The sequence below is a fragment of the Panthera onca genome, chromosome F2 (assembly GCF_046562875.1).
Source record: "Panthera onca isolate mPanOnc1 chromosome F2, mPanOnc1 haplotype 2, whole genome shotgun sequence".
In the NCBI taxonomy this organism is placed as follows: domain Eukaryota; kingdom Metazoa; phylum Chordata; class Mammalia; order Carnivora; family Felidae; genus Panthera; species Panthera onca.
Window position 1 is genome coordinate 25,893,219 of NC_138356.1, and position 24,491 is coordinate 25,917,709.

A 24,491-nucleotide genomic window follows, 5' to 3' on the forward strand; every position below is an offset into this window, starting at 1 on the left:
AAAGAATTCACGACATTTGGCTGAACCAAGTTCGAGTTTTTAAGTTCACATTTTGGGTGCATTGTCTTCCCATCGAGAGCCATTTTATTCTGTGGAGTTCCAGGGTGGTGGCTACCCCTTCAACAGGATCCATTTTCTTGTTTTACATTTGATGGCTAAAATCTTTAAAAAAACTTTTTAATGTTTATTTACTTTTGAGAGAGAGAGAGAGACAGAGTCCAAGCGGGAGATGGGCACAGAGAGAGAGAGAGAGATAGAGACACACACAGAAGTGGAAGCAGGATGCAGGCTCTGAGCTGTCAGCACAGAGCCCGACCTGGGGCTCGAACCCACAAACCGTGCGATCATGACCCGAGCCGAGGTCTGGCGCTTATCCAACAGAGCCTTCCAGGTGTCGCGGATGGCTAGGCCTTTAATTGGTTCTGTTTGTTTTTGTCAGATCTGCAGGCAAACTCTTCAAAGTTACCTTATTCCATCACGCGAACGCGTGTAACTGGATGGCCAGGGGAGTGTCCATAGAGCCCAGGGCTGCGAACGCACACGACTTACGGGTGTCTTGCCAAGCATCCGCTCCCTTCTTAATGAACACTTGTTCCGTGATCACCTTTGGAGTGACGAGCGTTGGCTGGAGTTGCGGTTCCCGCGGCCTTCACTTGCTGGTAGTGACCAGCAGCAGAACCAAAATCAATCTCTGTCAGGCTTGTAATGGAGCACTTCCCTAATTTATGAGACGGTTTTCCCATTAACAACAAAATCTTGAGAATTAAATAAAAACAGACCTTCACAAGTGCTGCCGCCTAGGTGAACGTGGGATAAACATTGATAAATGCGTGTGCCTTCTGCAGGCCTGACTTTGAAAAATTCTGTGTCAGAGTTTTAGGTCACATTTTGACAACAATTAGGAACACTGAAATAAATAGTCGGCAATTCTTCTTTGTTATGACAGGAGATGTAAAGCCATCTTTACCAAGAAAAAGCTTATTTTGTGAATATGAATTGTATTACAGAGGGGCTCAGCCATCTTGCTGCGACTGCGGACCTGGAGGCACTTCTGTTATAAACCAGAGTAGAATTCTTTTGAAGATTTGAAAATTTTGGTTAAGCTGTTTTCACCTCATTATTTGTAAAATTCCTGTGCCGCTGTAATTCCATACTTCATACAGAACTCACAAAATGGTCTTTTAAAAAAGTTAAATGTTTAGCTAAAGTTTATTTTTAGTACGAAAAACATTTCTAGCTATGTTTCATGAAATGTTCTGAGAAAATCTGAATGACTCAAGAGTGCTGGCTGAAATGCTAAGCCCTTAAAATTTATTGTAATTTGATCTAATTTATAAACCTCAAAGATTTACCTGTTAGTAGCATAATCATGAGGTCATGTCTTTGATTGTATGCATCTGTGTATGCCCATCGATCTGTGTCCCATAACCTGTAAGAAGAAAGTGACGTTTAATGGGCTGGACTGGATCTCAATGGTTGTAAAACTACTAGCCCATCTGGTAAGAAATTTGGACTATCTGCAGCTACTAATCGATTATCTCACTGAGTTTATCAGTTTCTTTAAAAACTGATTTCTCACTTTGCATCTCATACAGTCATTTCATTTGTCTTCCCCAGGACTTCTCTGAAGAAAACAAATCAAAACTAAGTAAGTAAATAAGTAAATAAATAGCTTTAAAAAATCTATTTAAGAATAAGAGTAAAATTACTGAAAATTAAAATGTAATATGCAGGGCACCTGTGTGGCTCATGTTGGTTAAGCACCTGACTTTGCCACAGGTCATGATCTTGGGGTTGGTGAGTTTGAGCCCTGTGTCTAGCTCTGGGCTGACAGCTCAGAGCCTGGAGCCTCCTTCGGATTCTGTGTCTCCCTCTCTCTCTGCCCCTCCCCTGCTCACGCTCTGTCAGTCTCTATCAAAAATAAATACATATTAAAAAAATTTAAATGTAATATGCATAATCTATGAAATTAGAACTATTAATAAATATATATATATATTTATATATCTCATGCATAAACAGACCCTCATAACATATTGTGTAATTTAGGTGATCTGGGTTACAATAACAATCACACATGCCACGTAGGATCATATACACCTCATACTGTGTTCCCGGGTGCTGAATGTGCAGGCTTAGGGGAATGACTCTTCTCCACATGATTCGTGGCCTTCAGGTACCTTTCATTCTGTGGTTTTACCACCCACTAGGGCCAAATTATCCAGCCTAAGAGGAGCAAACACAGAACATGGGAAGTATACTTACATCCTAAGGTCCTTTTCCTAGAAACAGCATGCATCCCTTCCTTTCTCAGTGTATTGACTAGGTGACAGTCACATGGTCATAGCTAACTACAAGCCCAGCTGTTACACCTGCTAGGAAGAAGAGGAGAACACAGAATTGTTCTGCGACACTTACGTAAAGATAAAAAAGTTTTCTTTCTTTTTTTTTTTTTTTTTTGTTTAAAACAATAGAAATTTATTCTCTAACAGTTCTGACAAGTAGAAGTCTGAAATCAAAGTGTCTACAAGGCCATGCTCCCTCTGAAGGAGCTAGGGAAGAATCTTTCCTCACCTCTTCCAACTTCTCCTGGCAATTCTTGGCATTCCTTGGCTTCTGGCTGCACAACTCCAATCTCTGCCTCTGTCCTCACATGCCTTCTCTCCGTGCCTCTGTTTCTTTTCCTCTTCTTGTAAGGATGCCAGTCATTGAATTTAGGGCCTTCCCTAGTCTAGTATGATCTCATCTTGATCCTAACTAATCACATCTCCACAGACCCTGTTTCTAAATAAGATCACATTCTGAGGTTCTAGGTGGACATGAATTTAAGGGGGGACACAATTCAACCTACTACATACTTTTTACAAAATCATCCCCTGACTGCCAGAAAGAATTACCTTTTTCAAAACCCAACTCTGACTACAACCCTCCCTGCATGAAATCCCTTGGTCACTTACCATGAGACCAGATGACAAAATAAAGCCCAGATTCCTTAGTATTAGGGAATGAGCTCAAAAAGAGTTTGGCTTCTGTTCTCAAGGAGTTTCTAATCTGTCTGGGACATAATTGAGAACAATACAATGGCGCGAATAGTGAGCCTGGCATCTAGTTTTACAGCACACTACATAATATCAAATGCTTAAAAATAGTGCCTACTATATGCCAGGCCTGATTTTAAACACTCACTACACATTAGCCCCATGAACCCTCACAGATAACCTTATAAGATAGCTGCTATTATTACTTCCATTTGATATATGAGGAAACTGAGGCAATAAGGGCCAAGAACTTGCCCACGATCATATGTTAAGGAGTATAAAGGGGAGTCCTGGCATTCAAACTAGTAAGGCCAGCACCAAAAAATGTGCTTTCTATTTTATTTTATTTTATTTTATTTTGTTTTGTTTTATTTTGTTTTTATTGAAGCATAGTTGACCAAAAAATTCTAATTTCAATTTCTATTTTACCTAACCTGAAATAAACTATTTGACAAACTCTTACACCTGGAATGCAACAGTGATTAAGAAAAGAGGTGTGCAGAGTGTCTAAAATAGATATTGTAAAGTACATGAATTAAAATATTTGCACTTTACATGTAACAGAGCCATTAAAGTGGCCACTCAGATTCTAATTCGTTTTTGCTCTTTGTGTAGATCTGACATGTGTTACTTGGTTTTCTAGGCTACCATAAATGAAAAGAAATGAGAATGAGAAAAACAAAAACAAAAACAGATGTTGCCATACACATGTACCCTGAAAACAGCCTTTTATGTGAGGAAGACTGTAAGACAGGTAAATAAATACATTAACAAGTCAACTGATCAATCAATCCATCATGATAGTTTGAAGCTATTTAGTAGGTGGTCACACTGGCTACCTATCAATATTATGTCCTTCTTGAAGCCTTTCTTGACTCTGTTTATCAGAATCATCACTATCTCCTCCGGGCTCTATACCTCTCAATATTTTTTTTCATTCATTTTTGAGAGAGAGAGAAAGAGAGAGAGAGAGAGAGAGAGAGACAGCACAAGCAGGGGAGGGGGCAGAGAGAGAAGGAGACACAGAATCCGAAACAGGCTCCAGGCTCTGAGCTGTCAGCATACAGCCCGATGCGGGGCTTGAACTTACAAACCACGAGATCATGACCTGAGCTGAAGTCGGATGCTTCACCGACTAAGCTACCCAGGCGCCCTTCAATATTTTTTACTTTACTAGGGCATTTATAACACTTTCTCTTTTTCTAAACTATAAGCTTTTGTACAGTAAGCATGATTTATTTTTATTTTTTTGGAATCTTTCCTCACTCTGTTCTTAGAACAATGTTTGCCGTAAAAATAGGAGAAATGGATGAACCAAACCACATTCCAATAATATCAGATGAAATCTTGCATTATAGCAGGGGGACGTACAAAAAGTGACATACAGGGGCGCCTGGGTGGCTCAGTTGGGTAAGCGTCCGACTTCAGCTCAGGTCACGATCTCACGGTCCGTGAGTTCGAGCCCCGCGTCGGGCTCTGGGCTGATGGCTCGGAGCCTGGAGCCTGCTTCCAGTTCTGTGTCTCCCTCTCTCTCTGCCCCTCCCCTGTTCATGCTCTGTCTCTCTCTGTTTCAAAAATAAATAAACGTTAAAAAAAATTAAAAAAACAAAAACAAAAACAAAAAGTGACATACAATGCAATTTAGAAATGGATGTTCAGATTACAAGTTTGTTTCCCTTAGATAAGTAAATTTTGAGTTATCGGGAAAGTTTCTCTACCAGTATATAGTATATATTCTTTATGTAGTATACAGTATATCAGTTTTATATTCAAAAGCATATGTAATATTATACATAGCCTCAACTTATTATACCATTTGAATATATAAAAATAGAAATGATTCCAGGGCCAATTTGACTATTACATGACTTTCATTGTACCACAGTTTAATTAGAGCTTGCATAACATAAATATAGACCTAAGGAAATGAAAGATTATGAGTTAACCATTCCACAGATTCCCTTTGGATCTTAAGCACCATCTTTCACCACTTCCAAGAACGGTTAGAGAAGACACATAAAATCTGGCAGGAAGTTTTGGTATGCTCTGAAATTTATAACGAATTCAAGGATCCTGGGATACAACACAGCAGTGAAATGTCCATTTATAAGTCATCACCCCAAATGCTTCAAACTCATCGCCAGAAATGGGAAGAGTGTGTGTTCAGATTGCCCAGCTCCCGAGTAACCATGATGGTTTTGAGACAAAGCAGCCTCATATTTCTCACATCTACAAGTGCCAACCAAACTTTCATTAGTCAATTGTTTACTCTTCTGTGTGTCTTAAATTCTGCAAAGTAAACACAATTGTCCTATATGGGCTACATTTCTTTCTTTACATACTATACTATCATATTTAGAAAGAGTTCTTTATTATGAATATTTCACTAAAAAATCATGTTGGTAATTTTTCTATTTCAAGAAACATTGTTTCTGTCAAATCTTTTATCTGTTTTGTGGATAAACATATTTACTTAATCTTTGGGGGCCTGGAGTCATCATAACTTCTGTAGATGAAAACATAATCAGGTATGCTATTCATAAAATGTTTACGATATAAAAAATATCTCTATTGATACCACAACTGAACTACACATCAAACTAGTTGCTAAGTCAAAGATCCCATAAGGATAGAAAATATCATTTGTTTTCCTGAAAATGTCAAAAGTATGGCAAACAGAGAGACTTCAGTTTTATTAACTTTTAAGGGCAGAAATGTGTTAAGCTTGGATGACACAATGCTGGACTTTTTTTTTTTTTCCTTTAAATATAAATTAAAACTGCTAATATATAAACTCCCTGGAGAATGAGGTTTATAATAGAAGTAGAAACTGACCCTTAACTATAACGGCACTGCCGGATGCCGTTATAATAAGCTCCCCTAGATGCCATGGTGTAAATGTATTAGCTGTACTAAGAGACCCACTCCTGCTATAATTATGTTAGGAACCAATAAGACAGCTCAGAAATCAATATGCTAAGACAGATAGAGTAAAGGACCATGGCCAGCCCACTGGGAATAGATTAGTCTGGCAGGTCCCTAGCTGAGTCATGAAGAAGGGATATCTTTGCTGTTGTAGAAAGCCATTAATTGTAAATTTTCCTGAACAAGGAACTTGAAGGGAAAGCTTAGACTGCGTTGTTCATACCACTCAATGAAAACTGTAACTCTTATTGATCAAGAGTTAAGCTTTTTATTCTTATTTCAAAAATCCAACGGTGCAAAAATCTAAATGTTCAGAAGGATTTTTGAAGCTTTTCCCACAGTGCAACTGAAACTCCTCCTTGGTTGTTAATTTGTTTCAATATTTTTAAAACTTCTAGACTAGATCAATAAAATCATACTTAGACAGTGGCCTTCCACACTGACAAGTTTACTGGTATGACATCAATTATCTAAGCGATTAATATACACATGTCATACAATATGATGAGAAGAGATACAGTCTTTGCCAAATTTTCTACAAGCTGGCAATTACCTGACGATTAAATATTACTGGATTGAATACTAATAAGGAGAAAGAGCTGTTGCAACTTACTTTAACAATATCTAATTGAGTTTCCTTAATACTGTTAGTTTTATCGGAGTAATTTTCTTAGTAGGCAGAAGCAGTATAATTTAATAATATTGCTAAGAAAAAGAAAAAGAAAGGAGACAGAGGAAAGAAGAAAGAAAGAAAGAAAGAATGAAAGAAAGAAAGAAAGAAAGAAAGAAAGAAAGAAAAAGAAAGAAAAGGAAGAAAGGAAGGAAGAATGGAAGGAAGGAAGAAAGAAATAAGAAAACAAAAGGCCAACCTTTTGTGGTTACAGTTTGGCACATCTGCTCATGTCCAATCAAGCTTTCAAACACAGAGTAGTAAACAAAAGCAGCGATCAAGCAAGGACAAAGTCAGACACATAAGTGGTTTGAATGAGTGTGCAATTTCTGCCCATATGACCATCCTGACACAATTGCTCTAATTTTCTTTCCAGAAATGACTGATAAAAGATTTAGGTAATTGCTATGGAGACAGACTTCCTTCCATCACTAGGTATCTTGAATAATACAGCCTCAGGGTCATAAGATGGAGTGTCAGTTTCTGCAGAGTCCTAAATTAATACTTGTCCCTGCTTTAGCTACACTTCCTGTACATCTAATGAAGTGAATGTAATTTATTTTGACAATGTATTGAAAATCACTTGATCAAATGACTATTCTATAATGAACACAAAAGGCAATATAGCCTTGGAAACTATAAACTCCAAAATAACATAAATACACATCAATTTCTCAAAGCATATTTTTTTCTAAAAACTGTATGTAGTCAGAATAAATATGAAACAAAATAGTTTGTAAAAACATAATAATTTATGTAGATGTAAAAAAAATGTGGATTTCTCTCTGATGCCTGAGATTGACCTATCTCCATTCAGCACATGACCTTGTCCCCTCTAATCAAACTTAATTTATCTGGCTGATCTTTGCATTTCTAACTGTTAGTAGCACACAGAAAGAAGAATCAGAGAGCTATGAATCGCGTAGTAGTTAAAGGAATTTCTGAAAATATCATAGATCAGCCCCCTCAGAAATTTTGTCTTCATACATAGTCAATTTACAGGGGAATCTTTAAACACCTCCACTAAAACTTCATAACATCAGGCAAACTTTAGTTTGGAGGTCTCTTGAATATTATGAAGTTTTCAGTACTTAATGAAATCAGCTGTGTGTTAATGAAAACTCCCTATAGTGACATCATAAATAATTAGAAGGTTACATAATTTGTTAAAAGACATACAATGCTAGACTAATGTAAAAGTTTCTTTGTCAACATGAAAAGCTTTCTTAGGTTTTCTGATGAAACTTTTACTTTTTCCCCTGATGGAAAATATCACTTGAGATCTGAAAACACTAAAACACTTGATTTATGCATATATCCAATTGTACCAGAACCAAATTGCATGATTTTTTTTTTTTTTTCTTCAGAAAACCAGCAGAACATCTTGGAAACCGGCAGGGGTAGTATAATTGAAATATTTAGTCTTCACTAACAGGAAATACACTTGGTACTATCTTGGCAAGAGGGCAAAGCAAGGCAAGTGTTTGTACAGTGGCACTGTGAAAGTACAATGTAGTGTTTAAATACAGCCAGGCAGAAGCCAGTGGATAATGCTCAGTAATGGGTTAATCAATACTTATTATGGTTTTATTGGTTCACTAAAGAGAGAACAGAACCTAGTGAGCACAGAGTCGAAAAAATCACTGCATCTGATCTAGATAACATCTACTCTCCCTAAGGGATTTCCCTATTCAAGAATCCAATTTACCATGCCTGATTGACAAGGATTGGATCCTAGGGAATCACATAACTCTTTTTAGGACCCAATAAAATCCTAATGGATTTGTCTGACTGGCCAGGAGACTTCTAGTTTTACTAAACTGGGGTGGTTTGTTGCAATTAGCCTTTATTCCACTTGCAGTTGAAAAACTAGCCTATTAGGAATCATCCCCCCTCTATAAATGCTGGAGTCATGCTGGGATGTGCCCAGTGGAAGGAGGTACTGTGCTATATAAAAGAAGGCTCTTATGATAGATTGTAAACATTTGAAAGCATCTGAAAAAATAGTAATCAAACAAGATTCAAATGAAAAAGAGGAAGAGTCCAACTAAATCGCATGCTTAAAATCCATTTATTGGTCACTTAGCTTTTACAATGCATTTCTCATTCGGGTAAGGGATGCAGAAAAGAAACTCTCTGTTTGAAAGCACCTTTGAAATGTGTACCTTTTGCTGAGCTTCCCCTTTAATACCTGGTTTGAAAAAAAAATCACTCTGTCACAACAAAAATCTTGTTGTCCCTGTACCTGCTCTTTTTTTCCTAGACATAATGTTTTTACTAAGTAGTTAACTTGTTCAAGCACACTGGGTTTTGATCATGGCACACTATCTTCTTGGCTCTTAAGAAGTCAGAAAACAGGGGGAGTGTGATGAGACTTGAAATCCAGGCCGAACCACAGCTGAAGAAGAACTGTTAAATAACATAAATCGTATTTTGAAGCAAACATTGCTTTCATATAAAAATTACGCGTGCAACCCATTTCATCTCTAGAATTGTGCCTGCTCTTTCAAAAGGCATAAGTGATGCTTTAAATATGTTTGAATTGAATGGATTTCATAATCAGAAATACATTCACGTATGAAATGTCTTTGAATAGACGTCATGATTTACTCTGTTCCCCTTAGACTTGGAGGGAACTTAGTGACATTCAGAGAGCTCACATGGGCTCACATGACCAGCACCCTGGGCCCTAGTTTCCAACACCAAAGTCTCCAGCCAGAAAGCTATGTTAACTGAGTACAAAAGATCCATTTCCAATAAAGATGTATGACTCTGTGGTAATAAATGTTGAAACCTAGAGAAGGGACACATAAACTTCATGTGTTTAAACATACGAAATGATTTAAATACAGGTGTAGAATATTATCACATTTAACTGTATACAAATCTTCTAATCATGACATTCAAACTCAGTGATTGTGAAGAAGACAAAACAAAGATAAGATGTCAATCTAATCTAATCTAATCTAATATGATAATATGATAATTACAGAAGAAAGTCGAGAAAGACGGGCAGAGACAAAAGAAGATAGGGATGTAGAAGAACAAGAAATCAATTGAATTGAAGGATATTGATAAAATATTAGCAGGATTGTTTCTTTAAGTAAAATTATGAGTAACTTGATTTATTTATTATTTTGCTTTACTCTAGTTTTTAAATGAAAACACTTTTGTGTGTGGATAAGAAAAATATAAATTTCATTAATAATTAAAAAGTGATATGTGGTTAAGTATGATGACATGGAAATTATAACTGTAAACATTATAATTCTAAGGAGGCTGTAGGTGGTCTCAAAAATGTTGCAGTGATTTTTTTTACATTTGTTTATAATTACGGTCCCTGCTGTCGCTCTGGGATTTAAATGATGTATTGCTGCTGGTTAAGAGTTTAGCAGAATTTTATTTTAGACAGTATTGATTGCTTGCCCATGTGTAATTTGCTAATTAATATTGTTTACTTTTCATTTGCTGCCAATTTTATTTAATCTATAACACAAGTAGCAGTGTTTCATTCACAAGTTACAATAACGTAATTTTCACTTTTAATATAAAATTTCAATCTTAAAATTCAACAAATTTTTCTTCAAAATCATCAATACAGCTGGTTAGAGAAAAATTAAAAGGATTCCAGTTCAAAATGATGATCTGAGCCCTGTGTTTGTCTATCTTGTCTTATGAACCTCAATTGTAATGTCAGCAAAGTGATGGCTAAGTATATGATCCCGTAAAAAAACCCACAAAAATTAGGCATAAGTCTGAAAATTAAAAATGGAAAAAATTCTGAAACACAGAAAATAAATGAAAACATGTCAAAGGATGAATTCAGCAGACTTGAGATAAATTGTATTTTCCAAAAGTAATCAGAGCATTATTTCCAATTCCAGAACTTTTCTATTCCCTCATGAAATTGCATAGTCTATTTTCTCTAACTTGAAATTGTGGGGATCTATTTCACTGTGGATATATGGAATATGGAAGATATGTTATATAACCTGGTAATATGTATGTATATATAACCATATGGTTATAAAAGGTGATGCGGCTTTTGTCTCGCTCTTGAATATTTATATCTCTAATCTATCTATCTAATATATATATATATATAATATGTATAATATGTATAATATATATCTAGTGGAATATAATATATATGTATATATATGTGCGTGTGTGTGTGTGTGTGTGTATATATATATATATATATATGCACACACATCTGGTTATAAAAGGATGTGGCTTTTGTCTCGCTCTCATCTTAGAATGCTTGTCCATAGAACCTAGTTCCATATTGTGAAGAAACCCAGGTCAAATGGAAAAGCCATGTGTAGGTGTTCCAGTCAACACACCCAGCTGAGGTGTAGCTGACAGTCAGCATCACTTGGCAAATTTGTGAACATGTAAGTCTTCAGGAGAGTCCAATCCCTATCCTTTGCTCTGACTGATGCCAAATGGAACAGAGCAATAAGCTATTTCTGTTAAGCCTTCACTGAGTTGGGAAATCGTGATCAAAATCAATGCTACTTTTAAGTCACCAAGTTTTGAGGTAGTTTTTAGGTAGCCATAGATAACTGGAACCAATTTTGTTAATTAGAAATAGGGCACCATCATCATGAAATGTAAAACATGTTGCTTGGGGCCCAGGTAGCAAGTAGAAGCTGAAAGGACTTTGAGGAAAGTGTTAGGGAAAGATTAAAGAGCCTTGCAGAGAATATTAATAGATTCTCCATAATACTTTATGGCACTCAGGGGAGACTGTTAGTGATGATTTAAAAGATATGAAGAAAATATTATTGGGGGCTGGAGGAACAGGAACCCTTGTTACATAGAGGCAAACAGTGTCAGCACACTTTGCCTTTGATAACGTGGAAGATAGAAAGCAAACCTAATGAATCGGATGACCTAGCTAAAGAGGTTCCTAGGGAGACTACTTAAAGTGACATGTGGGTCGTTCTCACTGGTTTTGATAAAGAAGTGAGTTGAAAGGTTATTTTGTTTTGTTTTGTTTTCAAGTGAAATTAGAAGGAGATATAAACTGCCAGATCTTACTGAGTTCAATTTTTTAAAAAAAATAATAGTATTACTGGCCTCCCCAAGTCCTTCAAGTGAGAATGAACTGCAGAGCAAATATTAAATCCAAGGTGGGAATATGGCATCATTTTAATGCCTCTTAAGATTCAAGAATTGCTTCAGAAATTCACTCAGTCGAATGAAGTCCTCTAATAATCTTAAACGTGCAGATCACAGGCTTCTGTTAGAAGTCTAACAAGAAGCCAAAAATGGAGGAGATCTTACCCAGAACAGTTGTTGGTTATGACTTTGGCTAGACGAACAACAGTAAGATTCATTTAAAAACCCACTGCATTTTTAAGGGAATTGTGCAGTTGAAAACACTGCTGCCTTGTACTTAATTGAACAGTGACAGTACAAAATGAAAAATGACCTTTAGGTCTCTGAACCACTATAAGATAAAGCAAGCTGATGAAACTACTCAGCAGCAAATAATAACAATTCTTTATGGAAAAGAAAGGATGACTCCGAAGGAAAAACCAAGAGCCTAAAGGTCAGAACAAAAACCTGTGAAGAATCATTCTTAGGCAGGAGTACTAAGCCCTAATAAATGAACTAGAAAATGTGCTTCGATAGATTTCAGAATTATTATGGAACAGTGAATATAATGTGCCACTCACTACCCCCTCTTTTGGTGGTATACACACAAATTGCCAGCCACGTGAGGGAAGCCATCTTGGACATGAGCCCTCAGCTCCAGCTGAGCCACTTTAGCTATGCAGTGGACACAAGAAATTAGACATCCATGCCAGATCTTGCCCAAAATGCCAATTTGGGAATAAATAAATTATCATTGTTTTTCATGCCACTATAGTTTGGCATGGCTTTTTATGCAGCATAAAAAACCAGAACAGCATTGGTAATGAGAATAATATATATAATAACAGGGGCGGGGCGGGTGGGCAGGCAAGGCATTTACAAAGAAGTTAAGAATCAAACTGACTTTATGGGGAGCCTGGGTGGCTCAGTCGGTTGAGCCTCTGACTTTGGCTCAGGTCATGATCTCATGGTTTACGGGTTTGAGCCCCATGTCTGGCTCTGTGCTGACACTTCGGAGCCTGGAGCCTGCTTTGGATTCTTTGTCTCCCTCTATGATCCTCCCCCACTCACGCTGTCTCTCTCTCTTTCAAAAATAAATAAACATAAAACTTTTTTTTTAAAGAATCAAACTGACTTTAGATTTCTCTTTAGCACACAAAATTGTGAAATATATTAGACCAAGGCGTTTCAAGTTCTGAAAGAGTAACTTTGAATTAAGAAAATAACTCTTTTTAAAGCCCATATATATAGCTTGTACGTTCTGAATCTATTTACTTTCATAATTAATCTTTGAAGGATTTTCAATGAATTCAGTATTCAATCCAAAAAATTAATATTTCATATGTTCCATGTGTTTAATACACTCTCTTTTAAGAGAGCATGAATAATCTCAGTGAAAAAAGTTCCTTTCTTTTTTTTTCCCCAGCATTGATCAGGTAAGACAGGGTTAGTTAATGCAGGTTGAAAAACATGTCCATTTAGGTGGCACATACTTCTCCGAATGTGTTCTTTTCACAGAAACTAAACCGAATGATAACACATAATACATGATCAATTAATTTGCCATTGTACTGCATTAAAGATTTATTTCTTTTTCTTTCCTTTCTTGTTCATACCATAAGACTATGGATTTTTCAAAGCTAATCCTGTGTCTTTCATAGTATTTTCCTTATAGATCTCAGTGCTCTGCTATGATAATAAAGGAAGACTATAAAAAATAAATAACAAACTAGGGATAAAGTCAGGAAGGTGATTAGACTTGGAGAAGGGGTAGAATTTCCTCTGACTGAAGCCATGCTTTTGCCTACTTGCCATGTTTTTGATTGTTCAGAAAATGACACTAAGCACAGCATCCCTATCAGAGTTGCAGAAAGATAGCTCATTTCTGAGCTTTACTTTTGGTTCAGCCAAAGCACAGCTGCCTCAATACATCTAATTACTGCAGTAATTAAAGTTCTTACCTTACCTGTGTAGTCAAGGACACAAGGACTTCTAATGGGAACAAATCTAGATATAAAAGCTTGCTGTCAATTAGCCCTGATGGCTTGAAAAAATAATGAAGGACAATGAGGGTTGAGTTACAGCTCTGTACAATAACAAATATAGTAATTCGGCACCTCTTTCTTTTCTTGGATTCTACCCAAGAGTTTGGGAGAAGAAAGACAAGATTATCTGGGTAATATGATCTTAAGACTATCAGTGGATAATGGTATTCTCCGTCAACTTTGCTCAGTGCTTACCTCTGACAAAAGATGGGACGGCTACAAATACAAGCCCTTCAATCTGAGAACAACACAGCTGTTCAGTTTCTTGTCACAGATTCTGTCAATAGAATGTGGACCAAAAAAGAAGAAATGTGACTCTGCCGTGCGCAGGGTTTTTATGCTCAGCCCTCTTCCAGCAAAATCACCTTTCCTGATAAACTTAACTTTCATGAGCAGGCAATATGTTGAGAGTATATTTTGTCATTGTTGTTGTTTTAATCATTGCTTTTCTATTTTATCAGGAAATAGCCTGTAGTGAGTGGTGGGGGGAGAAAAGTTGTAGAAAACTTTCATCCTTAGAATATCCTGAAAGGATTGTGCATTCATTGATCTGAAAAATACAGATATGATATACATAACATTTGGAATGATGTTGCTTCTGTTGTCTTTAAAACTTGCCACTGGATGTTGAGGGTAATCTACATCCTGTCTTCTCCCCTAGATTATAAAATCACCGAGACTACATTATGGACCAATCCCAGAGCCTGGTGACTAGCAAAATGTAGAACTTGACCTTTGCATTTATATATTAAATTTTTGCTCTATAGATTAAAATTAATGCTAAACATTCCATTGGAAACAATCATTTCCACTTTTTTCTGTTTGTCTACTCTGTTCTTTTTCCCATTTTTCTCACTTTTATTGTACGAAGGAAAATGCAGTAGTATATTGTGATGGTTAGTTTTATATATCAATTTGTCTGGGCTACAGTAACCAGTTTTTTTCATCAGATGCCAGTAGAGGTGTTGCTGGGAAGGGATTTGGTAGATATGGTTGAGATTTGCAGTCGAGTGACTTTAACTAAAGGAGTTGTCCTTGATAATCTTGGTGGAGCCTCATCCAAATAATAAAGGCCTTCAGAACAAATTTCAGCCTTGCCAGCTCCCACGATTCCACCAACCAATTCCTTAAAATAAATCTGTGTGTGAGTATGTGTTTCTGAAGAATCCTGACTGACACATATGCTTAGGACACATGAAACTTTATGCTATATATTGTAAACTATGTAACAGATACTTCAGGAAATACCATGGGTTTTTCTATGTCTCCATGTTTGCCATTTCTTGTTTTATGTTTTAATACCACATCTTTGTAGTCACTAATAGAAATGCAAACAGATATTTTTAAACCATCAACCTAAGTACTTTAAAAGAGCAATATGAAAAACTCATAAAGCTAAACATTTTATTATATCAATTATCAATCAAGGTGCACTATTTTGTGCTTACATATTGCCTCATAATTCTTTGGCAATTTTATATATTATTTCCTAACTACTGAAAATAATGCATTTCATCATCATACTATTTATTTTATTTTTCTCAATGACTACAAAAATATATATAGTAAATATTCATTCAATAAATTGTGCTTGACTTAAAATGAAAAAGACTTTTGCCAAGAAAAGCTATTATCCTAAATTTTGGAATATGATATACCAGAAGATAGTAACAGGAAAAATACACATGGAATGAACACATTTTTTGCAATAATAATTGAGCAAAATAGGTTCAAGATTATGAACAAAAAAAAAAAAACCCATGTGGTTAGTCAATTTGAAAATATTAGCTAGAATCAGATATTCTTAATTGTTTAGAGAAACCTGAGAGAGTTATTAAAGTATATACAAAGTATGGTTATTTTTAATAGAAAAAAAACATAAAAAATAAAAGAACCTGCCATTTTACTAAGAAAATATCTAATATAGAGGCTTATAAATGTTTTGATCTCAGAGTCCTGTACATCCTGAGGAATTATTGAGGACTCCAAAGAATTTTTTGCTTATGTGAGTTACATTTCTTAATACATGCTGTATTAGAAGTAAAAACAGGTACTTTAAAGATATTTATTTATTAATTAAATTTACAAAAGCAATACAAAACTCATGTTAACAAATAAAATATTTTATTAAACAAAAACCTATTCTCCAAAATTTAACAAAAATAGGTTTTTTCATTTTTTTTTGTTTTTTTGTAGATTTCCGAATATCTTCAATACCTGGTTTAATAGAGAATAGATGGATTCTTAAATCTGCTTCTGTGCTCAGTCTATTGTGATAGCACAAATCGTACATAGCTTCTGGAAAACTCACCATGTATTTCCGAGAAAATGAGTGAAAAGGCATAAAACCTCTTAGTATTATTATGAAACTAGCATTACCAGACCCCACTTTGAGAAGCACTGACCTCAATGCCTCTTTTGCATTCGATGCAAAGTCCATTCAGCCCATGCTGAAAGCGGCCCGCATGCCATGATTACCAAACCAGGGGCTGCCTCCTTCTCTAAACCAGACCACACATTCATATATTTTTTAATGGAAGTCAGGGAAAAATACCGGATGCAAATTTGATCATGCCTTTTCTTTTGTTGTCCAAGTGTTGTCAAACAAATCCTAATAGAAACTGCAATGCTTCCAGCTGTGACTACCTGAGAGAGAGAGAGACTATATCATCTTCCAAATGTTTTGGGGGTCTCAGACTGGATTTACTAGTCTAAGGATTAGGAATATTAGAGCTGCTTCCTTCTTCTGCTCCGCTCCTGAAGGGCCAACTGAGACACAATTTCAAAGGACAGAACTGCACGGGCCACTTTTAGGATTTCTCTTAGCAGATGCTAAAACAATGGTAACATCCCAGCAAAACTCTTCAGGCCCCTGGAGGAAGAGCAGTTTCCTGTTTTCTTGAGGGAGCAGAAATGGTAAGCAAGCATGCTTTCAGAGCCACAAGACACTTTAGACGTATTATGTTTTAATTCCTTCTTGAAGATGCCCAACGTACCTTATGAAAGAAGCACAGCTTATAAGAAGGAAGGAATAGTCATTAGAGAGCAGTGTACCCAGTGTCCTCCTCATGTCAATATTTGGCAGTGCTAACGAAAGTTTTAACTTTCAGTGAGTTCTTTTTTTTCACAGAAATAGAGTCTCTATAAATTCATTGAAAGAAAAAAGAGAGCTTACTGTAGAACTCTGTGGAATCTAGGGACCTTTTGTTTCCTTTTCCCTCTCATGGGCCACATGACACGTCTTTCTGTTTCCCTCTAAATGTCTGTTGCCTTGTAACTTTGATTTGCCGTGATTCCTTCTGGTCTCATGACTCTTCTTCTTCTTTTTTTTTTTTTTTTAATGTTTTTATTTATTTTTGAGACAGAGAGAGACAGAGCATGAACGGGGAGGGGCAGAGAGAGAGGGAGACACAGAATCGGAAGCAGGCTCCAGGCTCTGAGCCATCAGCCCAGAGACTGACGCGGGGCTCGAACTCAGGGACCACGAGATCGTGACCTGAGTGAAGTCGGATGCTTAACCGACTGAACCACCCAGGCGCCCCTCATGACTCTTCTTATACTCATCTACATCCCTGTTCAACTTCAGTATACTAAGGAATTTTCCATCTTTCTTTCGGTGCTTATAGGATATCATTTCTCTACGTTCTGCCTTCCGGTTTTGTTGAGTTTGTTGTTGAGAAGACAGGTGTTGAGCTGATTTTTTTTTTTCTCTTTTCAAAATAATACCTTTTTTGTTTTTCCTGCAGGAACTTTTAACATTTTCTCTTTATAATTGCTTAGTTGGAATTTTTTTCTCTAGCGTGCTTTGTATTTATTCTGCATGAGGTTCACAGTGATTCTTGAAGCTTGATGTTGTTGCAGAATTTTTTACCACAATACCCGGGATCCGTTGTCACACCCCTTTGAAAAATGAAGAGGTGGACACAAAATGAGCAGCAGGCCAAAGTTTATTAGAGTATAAGATTAGAAAGAAAGAATAGTCTGAAACCTTTCTTCACAGAGTGGGGACATTCGAAAGTGAATACCCAAGGACTATCTATAGGCAAAGGTCTTTGTTTTATAAGGTTCTGATCAGCCCTCCCCCATGCCTTCCTCCTTGTTCCTTCTCATGTTCTACCCTTATTGGCTTGATAGCTCTAGGTGCTGGTTTGTCCACTCCTGATGGACTCGTTTCCATTGTATCAGGGGAGGCCTTTGGCCATACTTAGGTCTTTTGTCAAATTCCTGAGGGGAAACCTGAGGGGGAGTATGTGGCCTCAGTTACATTAAGAGGAACCTTATGCGTGAGGGGGTTTTCTGTCATCAGACACTCCCAGCATTATTCCTAAATAGCTGTTTTCCCCCACCAGACCTCCAACCCAAATCTTTCCTTCTCTGCCTACTGAGTATTATCTTCTCCAATCATAATATCATTTATCAGTTTCAGAAAATATTTATTAGGCATTATGTTTTTAAACATTGCTTCTGCCCCATCTCTTTCTACAACTCCTGTGTCATGTATGTAAAACTTTTTCAATATATCTTCTCTCTCTCGCTCTTGTTTTAACTGTATTTTATTTTTTCTTTTTCCACGCTTCTTCTGGATATTTTTCTGTCCTACATTGTATGCAAGTAATTATCTCTGTATGTGTGTCCAATCTAACGTTAAGCACACCCAGAGTTTTAAATTTTATTTACTGAATTTTTTAGTTCCTGAATTTTCATTTGCTTTATTTTGCATATTCCAGTTCTCTGTCAAATTTCTCAATCTACTTAGAAATCCTTAAGCTTAACAAGTTCAGCCATTTAGAGTCTGTCTCATGACTCCATTTTCTGGACTACCTAAACCAATAGGTTTCTACTTGCATTGTTCTCCTATGGTTCTAAAACATGGAGTCTTATACACCTTGCTATTTTGACAGACTGCAAGGCTTTATAATATTTAGAAATAATTTGAGGTCTAGAATGATTATGGCTTCTCTGAGAGGGAATATACTTTTGTTCTTGAAGATAGCTAGGGGCACTTGCAATTTCAGATCACATAACCCATTCCAAGGAGATGGTTGAAACTGTGCTTCAGTCTCGGCAATGACTAAACTACTTCTGATTAACCCTTACTCCTTGTATGTAGACTTTTAGGACCTAACATAAAGCTTGAGGGCCCTGGGTTTCAGTTTTTGTCCTCAGGCTCCATGAGGCTTTCAAAGCTTTGTTCAGCTTCTCCAATTCCGCCACCTCTACAGTAGTCCACAAAATCCTCTAAGTAAAAATCTCTTAAGTGAGAGCAGCCTAAAATGATGGGTTCACCTTTCAAGGTTCCTTTACTCTCTAACCTGCCTAGATCTTGACCCCATAATTCCTTATTAGCTTTTTAACTTTCCAGTGTCTTCAGATTTATTTTGCCAGCTTTTCTTTTCAGTGTGAGAGTTTTTCTAAATTTCCTAGTTCACTATTACCAGAGGTGGCATCTCTCAAAGGAAATTTTTGAGTAGACAGATCACCAAGTGAGTAGAACAAAAATAACAGGTGTGGTGCAATAAAAATATAAGCTAAAAAATGTGATTGCAAACCCACTGCTATTAAAATACTTTTCAGCCATTCTATAAATCATTGTTGTTATTTAATGCAATTTCTCTAGAAGAGGTATTAAAATGGACAATTAAAAATTCTTCTAATGTAATTAAGGCTGGAATATGTTAAAAAAATCAACTAAGAAATATTGAAAAAGAAATTTTCAATTCATTCTTTCATGAATATTTTATGGAGTTATCCAAATTCAATTTTCTTTTGAGATAAACAACCAAGATACTAAATCAACTAATGATAAACATATAAACATTATAGGTCAAACCGAAAGAATAATCAAAAGAATAAATAAAATTAGAAAGAATCTAAGAGACTGGAAACACCTCAAGGACAAAATCATAGAAATGATTAAAATAAGTTATATGCTAGTATAAGTGGTCGTTCTTTCAATGTATTAGTTGGTTGACTATTTAAATCCCTACGGATAAGAAGGTTCAGAAAATGACTTGTAAACCAAATCATCTCAATTTCATAGTTGGCAAATTTCATGGGGTTATATTAAGTAATAGGAACTTATATTGCAAAAACAACTTAACCTTTTGGTACCTTATGAGGTTTATATAAGAGGAAATCAATATTTGCTAGAGCTATTTAAAGAAGAAAGTATATATGTAAGAAAAGACTCATTTGTTTTGGCTTCCAAAGAATTAAAAATATAATACTTGTCACAAATTTCTCTGATGGTATTATCTTTATAAACAAAAATAAGGATTGGAGTTGAATAAAGCATGCATGCATGGAGTTGAATAAAGTATTTTTTTAGTGTGATGTCAAAGGCCCATAAAGAACTTGTCAAAAAACAAAGCTTTATCAGTAGTTCAGGCATGTTCAAACTACTGTATAATAAGTTTTGAACCTAAAGATTATTTAATAAAGCTTTCTTTCTTTCTTTCTTTCTTTCTTTCTTTCTTCTTTTTTTCTTTCAGTAGGCTTCACACCCATCACAGAGCCCAACTCAGGGCTTGAAGTCACAACCATGAGATCAAGACCTGAGCTGAGATCAAGGGTCAGACCCATAACCAACTGAGCCACCCATGCACCCTGTGCAATAACAACTTTCTATTTTGAACTCTGAGAAAGTAGATCCTGCAACTTCTGGTATCTGCTTAGGGTGAAAGCTGGAAAGAGCATCAACTCTTACTTGTATAACAAAATAATGATGGAGAATGTAAATTCACAGCTTTTGTTAAGCACATCAAAACTGAGGTTACAAGTCAAATAACTAACCCCAAATTTAAGGAAACACAGATGCATCAAAGGAGAGACATGATGAGAGCACTTATTTACCTGGAGTAGATGACGCTGGACACCATGAAAGTGGCTCAGATTTCCTTCACTTAAATTATTTTTTAACAAATTGCTAAAGGGGCTAGCATAACAATGTAGCAACCCTAATAACTTCAGACACAAAGGAAATGCACACCCCTCTACAAACTCTTTTCCACTGACCTCACTGGATGCTCACAAGAAAGACCGAGGGCAAAACAAGGGTCTTGAGAAAGTGTCTCTCATGAAGTAGGCTTGGAGAAGAAGAATTGTAGCCACTACAGGAAAGGCACAGATCCCTGTCCAGATACATTTTACCCATCTTTCTATGAAGCAAAAGCCTTCTACAACCTAGAAAGAGCAGAAAACTGTGTTGCCCTGAGGGCACTATAAAATGAATTGAAGCTAAGGGAACGGAAATGGAAATTAAAAAAAAAAAAATTCTCTATCCCTGCAGAGAAACATGAATTCATCCTTAACATATACCATTGATAGTTTCCTATAGTTGTAAACAGAACAAGATCGCTGATAAGACCCAATACCAAAGACACAAGAAAACAATGCATGCCTAAGATTAATGCATACTCTTAAACCAGAATAACAGAGGACATTCTCCCCTCTCTTCATCATCAGGCCAATAAGCACTGAGTTAAGAAGTAATAGCAGGTTTCTTCTGATAAAGGAGGAAGAGCGTGGAGAGACTCATGAACAAAAGGAAGAGTTTTGTTTTAGAGCTTTAGATTTTTAAAGCTAAAAATGGATTAGACATTGAGAAAAATCCTCGACAAATCAGCCCCCACTCTAAACACAAAATAACACAGGATAATTTAAGTCCATGATACACTCATGGTAATTATAGCAACAACAAAAGCCATATCCAGCCTCAGTAAGATCAGATCAAACAAATTCTTCAAGGAATATTGCCAAGGATAAAAGAAGAACATTGTAAACTAGAAAAGGGTCAGTTTTCCAAGATGATACAACAATAAAAACTGTCTATGCACCGAATAAGAGAGCTTCGAAATATGAGATACAAAATCTGATAGAACTTAAAACATACATAGACAACTTTACAATTGGGGTCAGAAATTTCAACACTCCTCTATCAGTCGATGAGAGTATAAGTGATCAGAAAATCAGTAAAGATATAGACAAATTGAATGGTATTATCAACCAAAAGGACTTAATTAACATTTATAGGACACTCCACTAAGCAGAATAACATACTCATTTCAAACGTACATGAAATATTCACCAAGATAGATAATATTCTGAAAGTAAAATAAACCTTAACAAAATTAAGAGAATTGAAATTATTCAAACTATGTAGTCAAACCATTATAAAATGAAAGTAGAAAATTAATAACAGAAAGATATGGAAAGTCTCTAAATATTTGTGTGAGGGGTGAATTATGTCACCCCCAAACTTATGTGTGAAATCCCTAGCCCCTAATAGTTCAGAATGCGACTGTATTTGAAGATGGGCCTTTAAAGAGATGCCTAAGTAAAAAGAGTCCAGTAGGGTAGGTCTTAATCCAATCTGACTGGTGTCTTCATAGGAAGAGATTAGGACACACAAGGAGACACCAGGAGTGCAGGTAGAGTGGAAAGACCATGTAAAGACACAGAGCAAGGCAGCCAAAGAGAGACCTCAGAAGAAACCCAATCTACTGACACACTGATGTTAGATACCTAGCCTCCAGCACTGTGAGAAAATATATTTCAGCTGTTTAAGCCCACTAGTCTTTTGTATTTTGTCATAGCAGCCCTACTGAGACAGGGGAATTAAAGGAAACCCCATAAAATACTGTTTTTTTTTTGCTCCTTTCCCCCTTTCTATTCTTGTTAAGACACATATTTCCACCTTACACATTCCTTATGGAACAGATGATGTATGTTCTCTTTGTAAAGGTCAAGGAATTAATGATTTTTTTGGAATCTTCCAGCACAATGATAACATCTAAGCAGTGATGAAGCAGGGTGGTCACGAACTTTTTCCAAAACCACTAAGGCATCGAAATCCCCGGCTCCAGGGCATTAGTGGCTTCTGGAGGACACCTAAACACTTGTCTTTGATCCTGAATGCCTGAGAAGACAAATCATTAGACCACAATCCTCAATAAAAACCCCAGACCCCAAGCAAGGATGGCAACTCATTTGTCTTTCCTTTCTGAGTCTTCTAGATGCTCTGTCTGTAAATGGTCTCTATGTCTTCAGTAAACTTGCTTTTGCTTCCTCTCAGCTTGCATTGGATTTCTACCCTGTGTGAAGCCAAGGACTTTCCCGGCAGAACTTCACTCTGGGTTCTTGGACGCAGCCAGCCTGCATCACTATCAAACTAATACAGTTTGTAAATTAAACAATGTACTTCTAAACAGTCCATCAATCAAAGAGAATATGACAAAAAGAAAATAGAAAATATTTTAAATGAAATGAAAATGAAAACATTGGGCATTAAAATTTGTAGGGTGCAGCTAAAGCAGTGTTTAAAAGAAAATTCACAGTATAAACTGCTCATGTAGAAAAAAAGAATGGTGAGGGGCACCTGGGTGGCTCAGTCGGTTGAATGTCTGACTTCAGCTCAGGTCATGATCTCGCTGTCTGTGAGTTCGAGCCCCACATTGGGCTCTGTGCTGGCAGCTCAGAGCCTGGAGCCTGCTTCTGATTCTGTGTCTCCCTCTCTCTGCCCCCCTGCCCCCACTCATGCTCTGTCTCTCTCTCTCTGTCTCTCTCTGTCAGAAATAAATAAACATTAAAAAAAATTTTTTTTAAAAAGAAAAAAAAAGAATGGTGTCAAATCAACAATCTAAACTACAGTTTTAAGAAACTAGAAAAAGAGAAGCAAATTAAATCCAAAGCCAGGATAAAGAAATAATAAAGAAAAGAGAAAAAAAAAATAGTGAAACTAAGAATAGGAAAATAATAGAGAAAATTAATGAAACCAAAATCTGGTTTATTATAAAGATCAGTATACTTGATAAATTTCTAGCCAGACTGACAAAGGCAAAAATAAACAAAATAGAGAGAACACATATTACAGATAAAGGGAGTGGAGGAGAGAACATCACAATAGACCCTATGGACTTTGGATAATCAAGGAATACAATAAATATGAATACAATGTCATACCCATAAATTCAACAATTTAGATGAAATGTATTAACTTTTTAAAGGACACAAATTGTGATGTATCTGTTAAATAAAATAGACTGATAATTGAAAACTTTCTAGCAGCCAGATAAGGATAATTCCAGGTAAGATGGTTTCTCCTAGAAAGTATAATAAGGCAAGGAAAAGAAAGAAAAGCCATTCAGTTTTAAAAGGATAAAATATAAGCATCACTATGGTTAGACAACATGATTGTCTACAGAGAAAATTCCACAAAATGTAGAAAGTTCCTAGCACTAAAACAGGAAGTTTGGCAAGGTCACAGTATACAGGGGAACTATGCAAAAGAAGATACTTGTTTTTCCTTCAAGTCAAATATTTAAGTATTTCCCTAATTAATATTATATGGAAAGGAACTTTAGTTGCCCTTCAAAATATTTTACTCCTCTCCTAACCTTCCGAGTAAATGTCACCATGACATGAGTTTTGATTCCCACAAAACCCATTAGCAAGCCCATGGTTCTACTTCCAAATATTCTATCCTTTTCCCTCCATTTTCACTGTTACCACCCCAGTCTAAGTCACCATTAACTCTTCTCTTATATTACTGAAGTTTTCTCCTAACTGATCACCCTACAAAGTAACCCTTTTCCAATCAGCAGCCGGACTGTTTTTTTTTTTTTTTCAATTTTTAATCAGATCATATTACTCCTCTATTTAAACCATTTCAAAGCCTTCCAAATGCTCTAAGATAAAAATTTAAACTGA